This window comes from Nomascus leucogenys, chromosome 7b, assembly GCF_006542625.1.
Source record: "Nomascus leucogenys isolate Asia chromosome 7b, Asia_NLE_v1, whole genome shotgun sequence".
Lineage (NCBI taxonomy): Eukaryota > Metazoa > Chordata > Mammalia > Primates > Hylobatidae > Nomascus > Nomascus leucogenys.
Genome location: NC_044387.1, coordinates 108,253,090 through 108,269,118, shown reverse-complemented (window position 1 = coordinate 108,269,118; position 16,029 = coordinate 108,253,090).

Here is a 16,029-nt window from a genome sequence, read left to right as displayed (position 1 = left end):
AATTCCCACCTATGAGTGAGAACATGCAGTGTTTGGTTTTTTGTCCTTGCGATAGTTTACTGAGAATGATGTTTTCCAGTTTCATCCATGTCCCTACAAAGGACATGAACTCATCATTTTTTATGGCTGCATAGTATTCCATGGTGTATATGTGCCACATTTTCTTAATCCAGTCTATCGTTGTTGGACATTTGGGTTGGTTCCAACTCTTTGCTATTGTGAATAGTGCCGCAATAAACATACGTGTGCATGTGTCTTTATAGCAGCATGATTTATAGACCTTTGGGTATATACCCAGTAATGGGATGGCTGGGTCAAATGGTATTTCTAGTTCTAGATCCCTGAGGAATCGCCACACTGACTTCCACAATGGTTGAACTAGTTTACAGTCCCACCAACAGTGTAAAAGTGTTCCTATTTCTCCACATCCTCTCCAGAACCTGTTGTTTCCTGCTTTTTTAATGATGGCCATTCTAACTGGTGTGAGATGGTATCTCACTGTGGTTTTGATTTGCATTTCTCTGATGGCCAGTTATGATGAGCATTTCTTCATGTGTTTTTTGGCTGCATAAATGTCTTCTTTTGAGAAGTGTCTGTTCATGTCCTTTGCCCACTTTTTGATGGGGTTGTTTTTTTCTTGTAAATTTGTTTGAGTTCATTGTAGATTCTGGATATTAGCCCTTTGTCAGATGAGTAGGTTGCAAAAATTTTCTCCCATTCTGTAGGTTGCCTGTTCACTCTGATGGTAGTTTCTTTTGCTGTGCAGAAGCTCTTTAGTTTAATTAGATCCCATTTGTCAATTTTGGCTTTTGTTGCCATCAAGCATACTAAATTTTTAAGATAATGGAGTTGTGCTAACAAAACTTCCAAGGCTGGCTGCAGAATTCTGTGAAAGTTCAATCCTCAAAGCAATTCCCAGTTCCCCAAAATTCCACCAATAGGAAGAGGGCTGCCCAATCTCTACAGCCCTAGGAAGACCTTACTCTCCAATGTGCATTCCAAAATTGCCATGCGGTAAAATGGACAAGAAAATCTACTGAAAGAAAGAACCAGGGCTCTGAGGGCAGCTAAGAGGAGCTTACTCCATTTCCAGAATATATGGTCCTCACTATTCCTGCCGAGCAGTATCTGATATGTGCTGTAAACAAGTGGCTACTATTTCCTGTTCTCCCCTCTGCCAAATACAAGGCTTTATTAGGGTTAACTTGTTCCTTCTCCATTTCTATGTCTTAGGTATGTAGTGGACAGATGGCTTATGCTTTACTATAGGAGACATTTGCGAGGAGCAACATTTGGACTTGACAGAGAGTCCGGGTGGTCACCTGAGATTATGGCGTTGGAGCTGAAGGAAGCTGTGGGCCTCATTTGTGCAGTGAGGGCTGATGTGTTGTGTATGCGTGGAAGGAGGGTGAGTGTGAATGCCAAGCGGCCAAAGGGGTGGCATCTGGTAGATATTACTGCTGCTATTCAATGGCATCCACACCCACTTTCTTGCTTGCTAACCCAACCTTATTGTATTCATTTGACAGGAGAGGTCCCCCTACGTCAGGGGAGAAAGGCCCGGTCATTGGCTAGGGAAGAACATGTGATCAATTTGGCCTACGAGGTGGAAGCAGAAACCTGTGCTGAGAATTCTGGGAAACACTTTTCGTTTTTGTTGTTGTTTGTTTTTTTAAGAGAGTCTTGCTCCGTTGCCAGGCTGGAGTGCAGTGGCACGATCTCAGCTCACTGCAACCTCCGCCTCCGGGAAACTTTTTCTACCTGAAATGTGGGAAATGTATGAGAAGAAGGTTTTGTTCCCTCCCACCCGTTTCCTGCTTTCAAGCACCATGGTGTTGTAAGGAGACACCTAGAGCCACAGCAGCTCTCATGCGACTGTAAAGGGAGGCCACAGACCCAAAGAGATGCGGACTCGGCTCCTGACATCATTGACCACTTTACTAACCCAGAACCACCTGCCTTCAGATTATTTTTATGTGGACAAAAATATCTATTTAAGCACTCTTTTGAGGTATTATGTAATTAACAGCTGAAAATATCCCAACACACCATTCCAGTTGGTGAGGAAGGTGGTGAGGGAGACCACACTTATTACCAGGCTTGAAATGGCTGGACCCGGAGCCCAAACAAAAATAGTGTTTTCCAAACCTACAGGCTGCTAAAGGCAGCCTATTGTTGGAGGATGTAAATATGTTCATACAGTACACTGCATACAAGGGGAATCTGACTTCCACTACTTCTAGGCCCTTGGGGAATCCTTGCCAGTTCCCATGACATTTCATGTAAAAAGCAGCAATGCTTGAACTTGCAGGTAGCTTTGTGTCTGGGAGTTACAGTCCTTCTTGTAGAGCATCACAAAATATTAAAACTTTACAATAATGAATCTCTAAAGTTTTGTGCTAAATTAAATGGCAATACACCGTATTTTTGTATGAACATGAAAATACAAGAAAATTCAAAGAAAAATGAGTCAGAAATATACTTTTGGAAACAAAAATGTTTGTCATTAAATGTGATCCTTTCCCTCTCCCTGCAAATGGAGAAACACCACTATAATGGTTAATTTTGTGTGTTGACTTGGTGAGGACTATAATGCCCAGCTGTTTGGCCAAACACCAGTCAAGGTATTATTATTAATTAAAATTTTTATATCATTCCTTCAATATTTCTTTTTAATAATTTCAACTTTTATTTTAGATTCAGAGGTACATGAGCAGGTTTGTTACGTGGGTACATTGCTTGATGCTGAGGTTTGGGCCATGAATTATCCTGTCACCCGGAGAGTGAGCACAGTACCCAACAGTTGGTTTTTCATCCCTTGCCCCTCTCTAGTAGTTCCCCGTGTGTATTGTTGCCATGAAGTAAAGGTATATTTTAGGTGTGATTAATTCTTATAATCAGTAGACTTTAAGTAAAGCAGATTACCCTCCATCATATAGGTGTGCCTCTTTCAATTAGTTGAAAGCCTTAAGAACAAAGACTGCAAACAAAGCCCGTTTCTCAAAGAAGAAAGAATTTTCCTGAAGACTTCCACATAGAAACCCAGCTGAGTTTCCAAACTACTGCCCTGCAGAATTTAGATGCAAGAGTGCAACATTAACTCCGTCCCGAGTCTCCAGCCTGCTGGCCTGCCCTAGAGATTTTGGACTTGTCAGCCTCCACAAACATGTAAGCCAATTTCTTAAAATCAATCAAGCAATCTCTCAGAGTTTTAAGAAAGAATTGATGTCACAGCCTTCAGTCCAAATTCTGCAGGGCAATAGACTAACTGAGTCTACTGAGCAGCTTTGCTATGTTGCAGTCTTGAGGAAAGTTCCTTCTTTTTTGAGAAATCTCTCTTTGCTCTTAGGCCTTCCACTGACTGAATGAGGCCCACCCATTGCTGTCCACTGCTTTACTTAGAGTCAACTGATTGTAAACACACACACACACACCCCCATACACCCTATTCATTCTCATTCTCTGGAGAACACTAACTAATACAACCTTTTATTCCACAATTTTGTTTGCAAAACAACTAAATCCAATTTAATGGAAGCTACAGATTACAGATTTTTAGTGCCTAAAGAAATGTATAGCTGTGTGAAAGGGAAAGTGCTGTTCATGTAATTTAAGATATAATTGTCCACACTCCTCCTCTGACACAGTGTTACCTCAGGTAATTATTATACTAAAATCATTATGTCAAATGCATATTACATGTTGACAAAACTTTCAACTGACTTTAATAAGGGAGATGGACTAAAGCTAAATAAAATGATCTGAAAGATTATTAAAACAACAACAGCAGAAAGCTTCAAAAGAAGGAAGTATAGGGGAGAGAGAGAGAGAGAGAGTGTGTGTGTGGTGTGTGTGTGTGCTCAATTATAAATAAAAAAAGAAAGACATAAAAGTGAAGAAACACGGTGAAAGCCACAGCACTGGAGTTGGAGTCATTCTAACAGACAGATCCAGAACCAAGAAAGAAGGGAGGTGGGAACCTTCAAGGAGCCTGGAGAAACAGCTAAGATGAAAGAGGAGAGACCCAAGAAAGCAAACCTGAGCAGAGAGGAGGAAGCAAGGAGGTTAGAGGGCACAGAGATCAGAGGGGAGGGCCTCCAAGAGGATCACGATTTGGTGCACTAAGGTGAGAGAATATAAGATGTTAGATGCAATAGACATTGTCTGTGCCTTAAGACGTGAGAAAAAAATTAGAAGAGCTGAGAGACAGCGGGGAGTCTTGTCTGTTTTCGCCCGAGTCCCCTGGGAGTGCCAGCCTTCTGTTTCTGCTCCAAGGGTATTTTCATATATTTACACTCAGTGCACCATCTGTTATTTTCCTGCCTGGCTCATTATAAAATCCCACTACATGCTAGAGCAACTGAAATCTCTGTACCTTTCCCAGGAAAGACTCTTCCTGGGAATGAAAATCGTGGATGTCCTGGAAGTTAGTAGTGCAGGCCATAGTTCTCTCTGACCCACTCTTCCTGACCCTGGGTCACGCTGCGTGGCTGCGACCCCACATCTCCAGCTGCTGGCTGCTGGCATGGGGCTGCTGGCTTCTGCCTGGCCTGATTAAGGAGGGGCAGTTTGGGAGTGATTTATAAACCAATGGTACAGGGAAAACTAGAGGAGTGTGAGAAGGGAAAAGCGAATGTGGACATAGCATAAACATCCCAACTATATCAAAACAGCTGGAATATGTAGTGAAGATTCCCACCTCACTATAAGATGTAACTGCAGGGAAATTAAACCTGAACTTTGCTTTCTAAATAAACGCTTAGAGTCCCCAAACCAATTATCCAGTCAGTTCAGAGGCAAATGTTTACATTCAAATGATAAACTCACATAGAAGGAAGAGAGAGAGAGGGAGGAAAGGGATTAGTACATTGATGTTGACAAATCTCCAAATTAGAGTGTAAGTGAAGCTTCTCTATAGATCTCCTTTAGATTAAGAGTTTTATGTTTGGTAGGGCTGTAAAAAGGAAGCACACAAGTCATAATAAACTAAGGGCTTGTAACCTGAAGGCATTTGTCACAATTCAAAGGAGGTGAAGCAGTGAATTCAAGAACCTGCCACACAGTCAGAATATATGGAGCGTGGGGCAGCAGCCCTGGAGCCTCCTCTTTGTTCTCGTCTGTCAGCATGGTGCTCCATTGTCAAAGGCTTCCATCATGGTTTCTATTGAATGGCAACAGGGTGCTCTCTGATGAGGATGGAGGCGGCATGATGCTCCAAATCTTTAGTCAAAAATACTTACTTCTACTTACAAGAGGGAGTAAGCTAAGGGTATGCAAGCACACCGAGTGGTATAAAGGACGCTGGAGCCTCAGAGAGGGGCAGGGGTCAGGGATGAAACATTACCTATTGGGTACAATGTACATTTTTCAGGTGATAGGCACACTAAAAACCCAGACTTTGGCCGGGTGCGATGGCCCACGTCTGTAATCCCAGCACTTTGGGAGGTTGAGGCGGGCAGATCACGAGGTCAAGAGATGGAGACCAACCTGGCCAACGTGGTGAAACCCCGTCTCTACTAAAAATACAAAAATTAGCTGGGTATGGGCACGCCTGTAGTACCAGCTACTCGGGCGGCTGAGACAGAAGAATCGCTTAAACCTGGGAGGCGGAAGTTGCAGTGAGCCGAGATCGCGCCATTGCACTCCAGCCTGGCAACAGAGGGAGAATCCGTCTGAAAAACAACAACAACAAAAAACAAAGCCCAGACTTTGCCACTACAAAATTCATCCATTTAACCAAAACCCACTTGAACCCCCTAAATCTATTGAAATAAATAAACAAAATAAAAAGGAAAACAAGTGTTGGCAAGGATGGGGAGAAATTGAAATTCTCACACATTGATGGTAGGAGTGTAACGTGGTGCAGCAGTTTTTCAAAACAGGAAACATTCTCACTTTTTTTTTTGTTTTTTGAAAACAGGTATTCAAATACATACTTATATTCCAAAATTCATCACAGCATTATTCATAATAGCCAAAAGGTGGAAACAACCTAGTGGCCATCAACAGATGACTCTATAAACAAAATGTATATGCATATTATGGAATATTATTCAGCCATAAAAAAGAATAAAGTTCTGACATGTGCTACAACATGGATGAACCCTGAAATCATTATGCTGAGTGCAATAAGCAAGACACAAAAGGACAAATACTTTATTATTTACATGAAATAACTAGTATAGGCAAATTCATAGTGATAAAAAGTAGATTAGAAGTTACCAGGATTGGCAGAGGGGAGAATGGGGAGTTACTGCTTAATAGTTATTTAGTTTGTATTTGGCATGATGAAAAGGTTTTGGAAATAGATAGTAGTGATAGTTGTACAACATTATGAATATAATTAATGCCACTGAATTATACACTTAAAGTCATTTTAAAAGGTAAATTTAATGCTATATATATATATATATATATACACATATATAATATATGCAGAATAAAAACAAGCATCACCAACAAAAATATTTAGTCCTGATCCAGAGGAATTGCTGTTAAAATCTGCCTCAATTGCTCAATTCATATCACCTCACTTCACTCCTGGGAAGATAACTAAGAAGGGAATATGATAGCTCCTTAGATATCACTAAGGAGAATACATTATCTAAATTGCCAAATTTACATAATACATAATGCACAGATTTATATACAAATATAATATATCATATAAATATATAAATGTTAATCTCAAATATAAATGCAAAAAAATCTCAAAGGATCTTTTGAGATTTTTGTCCTGTGTCTAATCAAGTAAGAAACACAGATCTCAGAGAACCACAACTGGGGGTAAACATTTCATCCTTGAAAGACTAGACAAACTCTGGAGCATAGTACAAAGAGATGCCATTCTCACAAAGTTTATACAGATTGTCATATTTTGCAATAAATTGTCTTCAGTTCGTTTAATTTTCTGGTTTTGATTTGGGGTTTTCTCTGAAATAGTAGAAGGAAATGTTAGTCTTTGCAGACAGTCATATCCCTTAAGAGTTATGGTTGTTATTTGATTAGTTTTATCTCTTGTATAGACTTTGGCCCCTATCTTTTTACCACTTTAATACGTAAATGCTTTCCTCTTCCAGTATTCTATAGTATTTTTTGATGATGAAGACTTCCTAAAGCCTATAAAGGTAGCACATTTTCTTGACTTGAACAGAAAATTAGCTCTTATTACTTTTCCTGCTGCTTAATGTCTTAGTTTCAGGTCAACAGAGAGCAATAAAAAATAACTAGCGAACAAAGCTATATATATATATATATATATCAGTGTCTAACGAATTAAAGTATAATAATAAAAAAAGTATAGTCTAAGTTCTGGAATACATGTGCAGAATGTGAAGGTTTGTTACACAGGTATATACATGCCATGGTGGTTTGCTGCACCCATCAACCCATCATTTACATTAGGTATTTCTCCTAATGCTATCCCTCCCCAGCCCCCCACCCCCTGACAGGCCCTGGTGTCTGATGTTCCCCTCCCTGTGTCCATGTGTTCTCATTGTTCAACTCCCACTTATAAGTGAGGACATGTGGTATTTGGTTTTCTGTTCCTGTATTAGTCTGCTGAGAATGATGGTTTCCAGCTTTATCTATGTCCCTGCAAAGGACATGAACTCATCCTTTTTTATGGCTGCATAGTATTCCATGGTGTATATGTACCACATTTTCTTTATCCAGTCTATCATTGATGGACATTTGGGTTAGTTCCAAGTCTTTGCTATTGTGAAAAGTGCCACAATAAACATACGCGTGCATGTGTCTTTATAGTAGAATGATTTATAATCCTTTAGGTATATACCCAGTAATGGGATTGCTGGGTCAAATGGCATTTCTGGTTCTAGATCCTTGAGGAATTGCCACATTGTCTTCCACAATGGTTGAACTAATTTACACTCCCACCAACAGTGTAAAAGCATTCCTCTTTCTCCACATCCTCTCCAACATCTATTGTTTCCTCACCTTTTAATGATTGCCATTCTAACTGGCATGAAATGGTATCGCATTGTGGTTTTGATTTGCATTTTTCTAATGACCAGTGATCGTGAGCTTTTTTTTCACATCTTTGTTGGCTACATAAATGTCTTCTTTTGAGAAGTGTCTGTTCATATCCTTTGCCCACTTTTTGATGGGGCTGTTTTTTTCTTGTAAATTTGTTTAAGTTCTTTGTAGATTCTGGATATTAGCCCTTTGTCAGATGGATAGATTGCAAAAACATTCTCTCATTCTGTAGGTTGCCTGTTCACTCTGATGATAATTTCTTTTGCTGTGCAGAAGCTCTTAAGTTTAATTAGATCCCACTTGTCAATTTTGGCTTTTGTTGTCATTGCTTTTGGTGTTTTAGTCATGAAGTCTTTGCCCTTGCCTATGTCCTGAATGGCATTGCCTAGGTTTTCTTCTAGGGTGTTTATGGTTTTAGGTCTTACGTTTAAGTCTTTAATCCATCTTGAGTTAATTTTTGTATAAGGTGTAAGGAAGGGGTCTAGTTTCAGTTTTCTGCATATGGCTAGCCAGTTTTCCTAACACCATTTATTAAATATGGAATCTTTTCCCCATTGTTGTTTTTGCCAGGTTTGTCAAAGATCAGATGGTTGTAGATGTGTGGTGTTGTTTCTGAGGGCTCTGTTCTGTTCCATTGGTCTATATATCTGTTTTGGTACTAGTACCATGCTGTTTTGGTTACTGTAGCCTTGTAGTATAGTTTGAAGTCAGGTAGTATGATGCTTCCAGCTTTGTTCTTTTTGCTTAGGATTGTCATGGCTATACAGGCTCTGTTTTGGTTCCATATGAAATTTAAAGTAGTTTTTTCTAACTCTGTGAAAAAAGTCAATGTTAGCTTGATGGAGATAGCATTGAATCTATAAATTACTTTGGGCAATATGGCCATTTTTACAATATTGATTCTTCCTAACCATGAGCATGGAATGTTTTTCCATTTGTTTGTGTCCTCTCTTATTTCCTTGAGGAGTGGTTTGTAGTTCTCCTTGAAGAGGTCCTTCACATCCCTTGTAAGTTATATTCTTAGGTGTTTTATTCTCTTTGTAGCAGTTGTGAAAGGGAATTAACTCATGATTTGGTTCTGTGTTTGTCTATTATAGGTGTATAGGAATGCTTGTGATTTTTGCACATTCATTTTGTATCCTGAGATTTTGCTGAAGTTGCTTATCAGCTTAAGGAGATTTTGGGCTGAGACAATGGGGTTTTCTAAATATACAATCATGTCATCTGCAAACAGAGACAATTTGACTTCCTGTCTTCCTATTTGAATACCCCTAATTTCTTGATCTTGCCTGACTGTCCTGGCCACAACTTCCCATACTATGTTGAATAGGAGGGGTGAGAGAGGGCATCCTTGTTTGCTGCTGGTTTTCAAAGGGAATGCTTCCAGCTTTTGCCCATTCAGTATGATATTGGCTGTGGGTTTGTCATAAATAGCTCTTATTATTTTGAGATACATTCCATCAATACCTATTTTATTGATAGTTTTTAGCATGAAGGGTGTTAAATTTTATTGAAGGCCTTTTCTGCATCTATTGAGATAATGATGTGGTTTTTGTTTTTGGTTCTGTTTATATGATGGATTACATTGATTGATTTGCCTATGTTGAACCAGCCTTGCATCCCAGGGATAAAGCCAACTTGATCGTAGTAGATAAGCTTTTTGATGCACTGCTGGATTCGGTTTGCCAGTACTTTAGTGAGGATTTTTGCATCGAGGTTCATCAGGGATATTGGCCTAAAATTCTGTTTTTCTGTGTGTCTCTGCCAGGTTTTGGTATCAGGATGATGCTGGCCTCATAAAATGAGTTAGGGAGAATTCCCTCTTTCTGTTGTTTGGAATAGTTTTAGCAGGAATGGTACCAGCTCCTCTTTGTACCTCTGGTAGGATTTGGCTGTATATTTGTCTGGTCCTGGGCTTTTTTTTTTGTTGGTAGGCTATGAATTATTGCCTCAATTTCAGAACTCATTATTGGTCTATTCAGGGATTCGACTTCTCCCTGGTTTAGTCTTGGGAGGGTGCATGTGTCCAGGAATTTATGCATTTCTTCTAGATTTTCTAATTTATTTGCGTAGAGGTGTTTATAGTACTCTCTGATGGTAGTCCGTGGGATCAGTGGTGATATCCCCTTTATCATTTTTTATTGTGTCTATTTGATTCTTCTCTCTTTTCTTATTAGTCTGGCTAGCGGTCTATTTTGTTAATCTTTTCAAAAAACCAGCTCCTGGATTCACTGATTTTTTGAAGGGTTTTTCGTGTCTCTATCTCCTTCAGTTCTGCTCTGATCTTAATTATTTCTTGTCTTCTGCTAGCTTTTGTTTCCTCTTGCTTCTCTAGCTCTTTTAATTGTGATGTTAGGGTGTCGATTTTAAATCTTTCCACTTTCTCCTGTGGGCATTTAGTGCTACAAATTTCCCTTTAAACAGTGCTTTAGCTGTGTCCCAGAGATCCTGGTACATTGTGTCTTTATTCTCATTGGTTTCAAAGAAGTTATTTATTTCTGCCTTAATTTTATTATTTACCCAGTAGTCATTCAGGAGCAGGTTGTTCAGTTTCCATGTAGTTGTGTGGTTTTGAGTGAGTTTCTTAATCCTGAGTACTAATTGGATTGCACTGTGGTCTGAAAGACTGTTATGATTTCCATTCTTTTGCATTTGCTGAGGAGTGTTTTACTTCCAATTATGTGGTCAATTTTAGAATAAGTGCAATTTGGTGTTGAGAAGAATGTACATTCTGTTGATTTGGGGTGGAGAGTTCTGTAGATGTCTATTAGGTCTGCTTGGTCCAGAGCTGAGTTCAAGGCCTGAATATCCATTTTAATTTTCTGTCTCGTTGATCTAATATTGACAGTGGGGTGTTAAAATCTTCCACTATTATTGTGTGGGAGTATAAGTCTGTTTGTAGGTCTATAATAACTTGCTTTATGAATCTGGGCACTCCTATATTGGGTGCATATATATTTAGGATAGTTAGCTCTTCCTGTTGCATTGATCCCTTTACTATTATGTAATGCCCTTCTTTGGAATTAGACTATATTTTTAACAGACAGATTGTGAATCCTAGTGCTTGTTAGGTTGCCTTCTGTGAGCTATTCTAAAGGATAAAGAACTAAAGGAAGCACTCCAAGATCATTTCTACACTTTCCAGCAGCATCAGCAGGAGTGTGAAATAATTCTTCCTTTCAGTCTGCTTAACTTGTACTTGGTTGGTCTATTATGCTATATAAAGATGACCAAAAAAAGCATACTTTGAGTGTGGTGCCTGTCACATCCCAGACTGGGAAAGGGTACTAGACTGTTTGCTAAAGGATATGATTTTGCTCTTTGTCTTAATTAACAGTTGGAAGATTGCAAGGCATGAAATGGGGTGACAGAGAATTAATGCATGTTCACCTACAGCCAACAGTATTCTACATTTAGTTATTTTCTCTTCCTTTGAAACTGCCACAGTCATGTTAGAAAAACAATGATCTGATTTCAGAATATGAGGGAAGATGTATGAACCAGAAATATAGTGCCTTATGTAAGCACGAAGATCTTTCTATGAACCACCATTTTTCACTCTCTCCATTTTCTTTTCATCTACAGCCACAGTTTAACTCTGTAATTACTCTGAGTTTATTTTTAAAATAAGCAAGTACTCCCTCTTTGAAAAACCATAAGCTGCTACAGGAATATAGATGATACTGTTATTTTGGCTATAATTATTACAGGGGTTGAGATTTTTGTGTAGAATCACACTACAGTCTGTGACATCGAAAAGGTTAGTGGAACCATGATAACAAGTCAAGCAATTAGGTGGAATTGCAAAACGTGTGAATCAATATCCAAATAGCATTTATTGAGCACCTTTTTATTTATTTATTTTTTTGTGTGTGAGATAGAGTTTTGCTCTCGCTTTGTTTCCCAGGCTAGTGTGCAGTGGTGTGATTTCGGCTCACTGCAACCTCCACCTGCTGGGCTCAAGTGATCCTCCCATCTCAGCCTCCCTGGTAGGTGGTACTATAGGCACATGCCAACATGCCTGGCTAAATTTTTTGCCTTTTTAGTAGAGACGGGGTTTCACCATGTTGGCTAGGCTGGTCTGGAACTCCTGGGCTCAAGTGATCCACTCACCTCGGCCTCCCAAAATACTGGGACTATAGGCATGAGCCACCACGCCCAGCCTTGAGCACCTCTTCTATGGCACGACTGTATTGACATTCATTTCTAAGGAGTGTTACCAGATTAGCCAAAAACAAAACAAAACAAAAAAAATGAAGCAAAATAAGCAAACCGACCAAAAACACAAGAGGACACCCAGTTAAATAGTAATTTGAATTTCAGATGAACAATGTATCATTTTTTGGTACAAGTATGTCCCAAATATTGCATAGACATACTGAAAAATGATTTGCTGTTTACCTGAGATTCATATTAAATTGGGCATTCTGTATGCTATCTGGCAATTCTATTTAAAAGACAAAAAGCCTGAATCCCTGAGCTTGAGATGCTTCCTGTAGCAAGGAGGTCAGTATGTCAATGCTGCTGGTCAGAGGTTCATGGAGTGGAGCAACACACTTTGTGAGCACAGTGGAAGGTGTCAGCTAACACACTTAGCCCAACCTCTTTCTTTCTCTCACTGGAAACGTGTCCACAGGCTGCTCAAAAATATTTAGCTGGTGCTGAGATTCTTCAATTCTACCTAAGACTGATTCCCTCTCACCCAAATCTACTCTTACCAAGATAAGGTTCTCAAAAAATGGCACAGAATTGGAAGTGAATAAATAAATTTAATCTGAATAAGATTATGGGATTATGGGAATTCTCCTTCCCTGGGTATGTGCAACTAGGAAGCTTCTGAAGTCATATGATGCCAGATTCTGATTTTAACCAACACGTAGCACAAAAGCAAAAACTCTTAACTTGACTTGGAAGTTGTGTCTAGTCATGTGTTTTGCTTCTTACCTTTCAGAAATGGATGGTACCATTGTAACTGCATGTCTATATTTTCTCCTGCAAACACCCACAAGCAGTAGCAGATTCCTTATCCAAATGCTGAATTTCTGTCTTGTACTCAGGATTGCCAGATGATTGCCCCTCAGACAGAGAGGTGGAAGTAGCACATTACTGGAGTTAGAATCTCGAAACTCCAGCCCTTATCTCTGCCTAATTTACTACCTGGCTTGGTTCTTAGTGTGCATTGGCAATCTGGTTGTTTCTTCTGCTGGTGTCACTTAGGATCATTCATGTGGTGGTGTCACTGGATGACTCAACTGAAGCTGGAGGTTCCAGGATGGACTTGCTCACGTCTGGCTTTTGGCTGCCAGCTGAGGTAACACGTGTTTTCTCCACATGACCTCTCATTCTCCAATAGGGTAGATGGGCCATCTTCATAGCAGAGTGGTTTGATTTCAAACAAAAGCTACAAAACCTCTTCAATGCCTAGGCTTAGAACTGGCAAGATGTCACATCTATTACATTCTGTTGGCCTAAGCATTCTGTTGGCCTAAGGCCAGCCAAGATTCAATGTGGGATGCATTTAGGGAGATGTCTTCCATTCAAGGCCATTTTGTAACAATCTACAGATACCTAAATTGAGAGATAGAGTGCTTAAATAACTTGCCTTAGATCATACCATTTTTAAGTAGTAGAAAGATGTTTTAAATCCATATAGGTCTTTCACTGTTACTTCAGGCCACAGGTTATTTCAATAATGTTGTTATTTCTCCAACATAACTTCCTAGAAGGATAACAATTATTTAGGTGCATAAGTTCTTGTATTTTTGTTTTTAAAATCACCTTATAATTATTCTTGGAATTTCCATTTATTTAAAAAGCTACTATGGAGAATTTTAAGCAATTATATTAATACCTAATGTCCTACACTTCGGTTTAAATGCCAAAAAGATAGAAAAACATGGATTCACACTTATATCTTTATTTTTGCCTTTATAGAAATAAAGGATGAGTTAAATGATACAGAATAAATTGCATCAATTCATTCCATCTAGAACAAGGTGAACGGGAGGGGAGGAAGAATGGCAGACAATCTATCTTTGATTCATAAAAAAAGACTAAGAAAAGCTAGTCCATAACTGTAGCTAATTCTAAGAAATGCATTATAAAAATGTTCTTAGCTAGTCTTTAATGGGTTTAGGTATGCATTTTGAGACTGAAATGCATAATTGGAAATGATTTCTCCAAGCTAACAAAGATTTCATATCCTAGTAAATTAAGTTTTGGACCAGTATGTCTGATCAGACAGATGCAATATCATCTTTTAACATGTTAGGAAAAATATTAGGATACTTAATGCAAATGAAAAAAACTGTTCAGATATGTAATGCAAACCAAAAGGAGTATTCATTGATAAGGTTGACTAGGCATTTCTACTTTGAGATACAAATCCAAGCTAAAAAATTTAATTTAAAACACTTTATTAAGTGCTCCAAAGTTGACCTAACTTTTCTTTATCAAGTGCTAAAAAAGGAAAACTAGTTTCATTTTGATTAGTCATTGATTATTTATAAATTGCTTCCTTTTTCCAAATGGTATTGCATATTTTTTTGTGTGATTCTATTTAGATTTGTATACAAGAGAGCAAATCAAAGAAAAAGTTACATTGAAATGGGTTTCGAAGAAACAAGAAAAAGTAGAAAACTTCTAGGGCTATGTGGAATTTTCAAAATTCGTGAGATGTCAAAGTTTGCAATTTGAGGCAAAGACACAATACCGTATTTACTCATTTATTGGAGGTAAGATTCTGATCTTTGGAATTGAAGGAGACAGAGACGCAAAAAAAACCTTCAAAAATCAGCAAATCCAGGAGCTGTTTTGTTTTTGAAAAAAATAATAAAATAGATACTGCTAGATAGACTAAAGAAGAAAAGAGAGAAGAATCTATATTCACAATCAGAAATGATAAGGGGTATATCACCACTGACCCCACAGAAATACAAACAACCATCAGAGACTACTATATACAGCTCTATGCACATAAACTAGAAAACCTAGAAGAAATGGATAAATTCCTGGACACATATACCCTCCCATGACAGAACCAGGAAGAAATTGAATCCCTAAGTAGGCCAATAATGAGTTCTGAAATTGAGGAAGTAAGAAATAGCCCATCAACCAAAAAAAGAGCCGAGGACCAAAGGATTTAAAGCGGAATTCTAACAGAGGTACAAACAGGAACTGGTACAATTTCTATTGAAACTATTCCAAACAACTGAAAGGAGGGACTCCTCCCTAACTCATTTATGAGGCCAGACTCATCCTGATATCAAAACCTGGCAGAGATACAACAAAAAAGAAAACTTCACACCAATATCCCTGATAAACATCAATGCAAAAATCCTCAATAAAATATTGGCAAACCGAATCCAGCAGCACATCAAAAAGCTTATCCACCATGATCAAGTTGGCTTCATCCCCAAGATGCAAGGTTGGTTCAATACATGCTAATCAATAAATGTAATTCATCATGTAAACAGATCTAAAGACAAAAACCACGTGATTATCTCAATAGATGCAGAAAAGATCTTTGATAAAATTCAACATCCCTTCATGTTAAAAACTCTCAATAAACTAGGTATTGAAAGAACATACCTCAAAATAGTAAGAGCCATATATGACAAACCTACAGCCAATATCATACTGAATGGGCAAAAGCTGGAAGCATTCCCTTTGAAAATCAGCACAAGACAAGGATGCCCTCTCTCACCCTTCCTATTCAACATAGTATTGGAAGTTCTGGCCAGAACAATCAGGCAAGAGAAAGAAATAAAGGGTGGGTATTCAAATAGGAAGAGAGGAAGTCAAATTATCTTTGTTTGCAGATGACATGACCCTATATCTAGAACACCCCATTGTCTCAGCTCCAAAGCTTCTATTTTTCTTTTTTTGAGACAGAGTTTTACTCTGTCGCCCAGGCTGGAGTCCAGTGGTGCAATCTTGGCTCACTGCAAGCTCTGCTTCCCAGGTTCACACCATTCTCCTGCCTCAGCCCCCCGAGTAGCTGGGACTACAGGCACCCACCACCATGCCCAGCTA